Consider the following 5,311-nt stretch of genomic DNA (forward strand, 5'->3'; position numbering starts at 1 on the left):
AGATAGATAGATAGATAGATAGATAGATAGATAGATAGATAGATAGACAGACCTAATTAAAGTTAAAGTAAATACAACATTTGAATTAAGATTTTACCAAGTCACAATTACTATCCAACCTTTAATAAATTTAATATTTAGACACACTTTAAATTTATGCTTTATTACTTTAAAGTGGGATACATATTTATTTTTATAAAATTAAAAGGAAGACTCTCATAAACCATGCAGCGTTCAGGGTTAACATTTTCATGAAATATATTTTCCCCCTTGTTTACATAAATGTGGTCTTTTCTTTAGTCCTAAAATGTAAAAATATTAAATGTTAAAATTCAATACATAATTTTTGTCTTATAAAGTCACCCCCACTGGCTGGAAACAAAAACTCCTTCAATTTGAAGTGACCCATGAGCCACCAGTTGATAATGAGCCTTGTAGCAGGTTTTGCAGCTCCAGACACGTTTTGTTTAGTAAGTGAAGAGTAGAAATGGCTCTTTTGAGCTAAAAGGTTGCAGACCCCTGCTCTAGAGGATAACTGTTGTTAACAATAAAGAACTGTTTCCCATTGTTGCTAACCCAGACTTTAAAAGAAAAGTATACCACGAGCCAACAGGCAGAGGCGGCGGAACATTACAGTGCTGTTTCCTATACAGGAACCAGCCGCCTTTTCCTGGATTGAGACACCTAATCCATCAAAACTGACAATCCATTCTACTTTAATGCCACTTAAATAGATACAAGCAACTATTTTCACCACAGAATCATTCAGTTATCATATTTTTAGATATGTCCAGGCAAGAAATGACACCATAAAAATCATTTATTGATGTCAGTATTCCAGGTCAGGATTGAGCATGAATCAGAATGTTTTAAACCACTTTGGCCATGACTGCCTCAAACGAGTCAGTGGGGGAGAGAGCGGACATCAGAAACAATCTGAGCACCATTAAACTGATTGACCCACTATGAGAAGGTGCTTTTTATAAGACTGAGCTTTTTGCAACTCCTCGGACTGATGAAGTATTTTGGATGAAAGATGAAACGTTTCAACAAAAAGAAACCATCCAGGTGACCTGACTTAACTTTGTTGGATTTTTTTTACCTGGATTATTGAGCATGCATCAGGATAATTATAATTTAATTGTTAGAAATATTATTTTTTGACCAAACATCAAAAAGAAGAGTGTCAATCAACAAGAGTCATCACACTTGAAAAATAATATCTGCATTTTTAAAATAGTTTTTTTTTAATAAAGGCAAAATCCTGTTTTTTTCTCTGGAAGGGACAGAACTTAAAACTTGTCCTGGGATGCTGTTCCTTTTTCTTTTCCAGCTTCATTTCCTGCATAATGTCCACAGAATGTTTTAAAGGAGAACTGGAGCCTCTTGGGTGTATAGATTTAATACATGTCTATTGTTTAGAGGTGGTACTTTCTGAAGCCAGGCAAATATATTTCTTCCTTGAAAAAAGTAAACACTCCTCCCTATCCAGTTTTCATAATTTCAGTGCAGGTGATGAGTTGGCTAAAGATTCAGAGGTCTCTAAGTCCATGTAATTGCTATTGAAATGCAGTTTGTGTAACCTCAGAAAAAAGTAGGAGTCACAATAATGATTGAACAAATACCATCTGCACCATTTTAAAACCAAACTAATAAAAAGTAAAATTAAATTACTGTATATAAAGCAATTGTTGAAAAAAGGTTAAGAATGTATAAATGTCAAAAAAGGGAAAAATCTGTTGTTTCCAAATTTCATGGCGTCAACAAATCCCAAAAAAGTTGGGACAAGTCCATTTTTACCACTGTGTGGCATCCCCCCTTCTTCTTACAACACTCAACAGACGTCTGGGGACAGAGGAGACCAGTTTCTCAAGTTTAGAAATAGGAATGCTCTCCCATTCATGTCTAATACAGGCCTCTAACTGTTCAATCGTCTTGGGCCTTCTTTGTCGCACCTTCCTCTTTATGATTCGCCAAATGTTCTCTATAGGTGAAAGATCTGGACTGCAGGCTGGCCATTTCAGTACCCGGATCCTTCTCCTACGTAGCCATGATGTTGTGATTGCTGCAGAATGTGGTCTGGCATTATCGTGTTGAAAAATGCAGGGTCTTCCCTGAAAGAGATGACGTCTAGATGGGAGCATATGTTGTTCTAGAACCTGAACATAGTTCTCTGCATTAATGGTGCCTTTCCAGACATGCAAGCTGCCCATGCCACAAGCGCTCATGCAACCCCATACCATCAGTGATGCAGGCTTCTGAACGGAGCGTTGATAACAACTTGGGCTATCCTTGTCCTCTCTGGTTAGGATGACATGACGTCCCAGTGTTCCATAAAGAACTTCAAATCGTGACTCATCTGACCACAGAACAGTTTTCCATTTTGCCACACTCCATTTTAAATGACCCCTGGCCCAGTGCAAACGTCTGAGCTTGTGGAGCTTGCTTAGAAATGGCTTCCTCTTTGCACTGTAGAGTTTCAGCTGGCAACGGCGGATGGCACAGTGGATTGTGTTCACTGACAATGCTTTCTGGAAATAATCCTGAGCCCATTCTGTTATTTCCTTGATAGTGGCATTCCTGTTTGAGGTGCAGTGACGTTTAAGGGCCCAGAGATCACAAGCATCCAGTAGAGTTTTACGGCCTTGACCCTTACGCACAGTGATTGTTCCAGATTCTCTGAATCTTTTGATGATGTTATGCACGGTTGATGATGATAACTTAAAAGTATTTGCTATTTTACCCTGGGTAACACCATTCTGGTATTGCTGCACTTTCTTTCTGCGCAACAATGGTGGAGTTGGTGATCCTCTTACCATCTTGGCTTCTGAGAGACACTGACACTCTGAGAAGCTCTTTTTATACCCAATCATGTTGTTAATTGACCTAATTAGTGTTAATTGGTCTTCCAGCTGTTCATTATATGCTCAATTCCCCTTTTCCAGCCACTTATTGCTACTTGTCCCAACTTTTTTGGGATTTGTTGACACTGTGAAATTTTGAATCAACATTTTTCCTTAAAAATGTTACATTTACTCAGATTAAACTTTTGATTTGTCATCTATGTTATATTACGAATAAAATATTGACATTTGCCATCTCCACATCATTGCATTCAGTTTTTATTCACAATTTGTTTAGTGTCCCAACTTTTTTGGAATCCGGTTTGTACATGAACGCTCCTACAAGAACCCTGCAGATGTTGGATGCTGTCTATCATGGTGCACTAAGATTCATAACTGGCTGTGATTATCGTACCCACCACTGCACCCTGTATTCACTGGTTAACTGGACATCATTAACTTCACACAGACTCTCTCACTGGTACATTTTCATCTTTAAATCACTTCTTGGTCTGCTGCATTCATACATCTCCCCCTACATGTCTCTGTGTGAGTGCAGCTACAGCGTGCGCTCTCAGGACATTATTACCTGCAGTGTTCCCTCAGTGAAGACTGAACTTGGCAAAAGGGCCTTCTCCTACTCCGCTCCTGTTTCCTGGAATATCTTGCAAAAAGATCTGAAGCTTTCGACCTTGACCTCTCTATAATTGGCTTTAAAAATCTGTTGGACTCCTGGCAGGGACCAATGCAGACATGTTCCTCTTTTTAGTTTTCTACATTCGCCTTGTAATCTAGCTGTTTTGCTACTTTTTTTTGCCATCTTTTATAATTGTCTATTGTTGTTGCTGTATCTATTTATTTGTATCTATTCATTTTAAGAAATGAGGTCAATTTGTCTTCCATTAGTCTAAGTCTAAGGCATAACAAGCCAACCCTAACTATAGGATTTATCAAAAAGGTAAGTCTTAAGCCCAGTTTTAAAACTGGACAATGTGTCAGCCTCATGGACAGAAACTGGAAGTTGGTTCCACAAGAGGAGTCTGATAACTGTAAGATCTTCCTCTCATTCTGCTTTTGGAAACTCTAGGGACAATGAGTAAGCCTGCAGTCTGAAAGCAAAGTGCTCTGTTAGGAAAATATGGAAGAATAAGATCTGGAATATAAGATGGAGCTAGGTGGTTGAGAGCTTTGTAGGTTAGAAGTAAGATTTTGAATTCTATTCTAGATTTGACAGGGAGCCAGTGGAGAAAAGCTAAAACTGGAGAGATATGATCTCTCCCACTAACTCCAGTTAAGACTCTGGCAGCAGCATTTTGGATCAACTGAAGACGTTTTAAAGAAGTATTTGGACACCCAGATAATAAACCATTGCAATAGTCCAGTCTAGATGTGACAAATGCATGAACCAGTTTTTCTGCATCATTTTTAGATATGTTTCTAATTTTAGCGATATTACGCAGATGGAAGAAGGCGGTTCTAGTAATGTTTTCAGTGCTGGCCCAAGCCTCCATGGGGCCCTAAGGCCCTCGAGGCTCAATGGGATTACCTGTCTAAATAAAGGTTGAATGAATGAAAAAGTGAAATTTGGTTTGGGGCCCTTTATTTCTGCTAATAATGTGGATTACCGCAATCAACAGTCAGATGATCAAAACATTCACCCATCTAACATAAACTCATTGCAACTCTGACGGCCCTGTTGAGACACATTAGATCAACAACAAAAAACAGATAAAATAAGTTGGATGCATATAAATAGCTTAAATTGTGCAAAAACAGACAAAATAAAATAAAATAAAAATAAAATATCAAGGAAATACTTAAATAATGTAAATGAACAATTACTTGAAACCATGTAAAATGGTTTAAAAAAATTATTTAAAGCTGAATAATTAATTCTTAAATCTATGTAAATGTATGCAACATTTGTAAAAGCTGAAATTCAACTATTCAATAAAATCATATAAAAATCATTACAATTTTTTTTGTTTCAATTTCACTTAGGGGGCCCCCATAGTGGCCCCAGGGCCCTAAGCAACTGCTTAGTTTGCTTATGCCTTGGGCCGGCCTTGAACGTTTTTAATGAGGGGATAAAAGACATGTCCTGATCAAAAATAACACCAAGATTTTTAACATTAGAGCTGGAAGTCAGATTAATACCATCCAAGGAGGGCAGAAGACTGAAAAATGTATTCCTAAGATGCTCAGGTCCAAAAAACTAACGCCTCAGTCTTGTCTGTATTAAAAAGCAGAAAATGTAGGGTCATCCAGGTTTTTATGTCTTTAAGACATACTTATAGTCTAAGTAGCTGATTGAATTCATTGGGTTTCATGGATAAATATAATTGTGTATCAAATTTAAGAAGACACGTTTTTGCTGTGTAGTACCTTTTTTGACCAGTTGTAGGCGGCCACCCATAGAAACAATCACCAGCCACCACTGTATCTTAGTCTTTCTACTATATATATAT

The 5,311-nt window shown here is 37.6% G+C and overlaps 1 protein-coding gene across 1 annotated transcript in view; it reads right to left on the reverse strand.

The window, feature by feature from the left end:
* LOC119416441 (beta-1,3-galactosyl-O-glycosyl-glycoprotein beta-1,6-N-acetylglucosaminyltransferase 3-like) overlaps positions 1 to 5,311 on the reverse strand; it is a 29,329-nt gene that overhangs the window by 21,088 nt on the left and 2,930 nt on the right. The window lies entirely within an intron of this gene.

The sequence above is a fragment of the Nematolebias whitei genome, chromosome 10 (genome assembly GCF_014905685.2).
Source record: "Nematolebias whitei isolate Nwh7 chromosome 10, NemWhi1, whole genome shotgun sequence".
Taxonomy (NCBI): domain Eukaryota; kingdom Metazoa; phylum Chordata; class Actinopteri; order Cyprinodontiformes; family Rivulidae; genus Nematolebias; species Nematolebias whitei.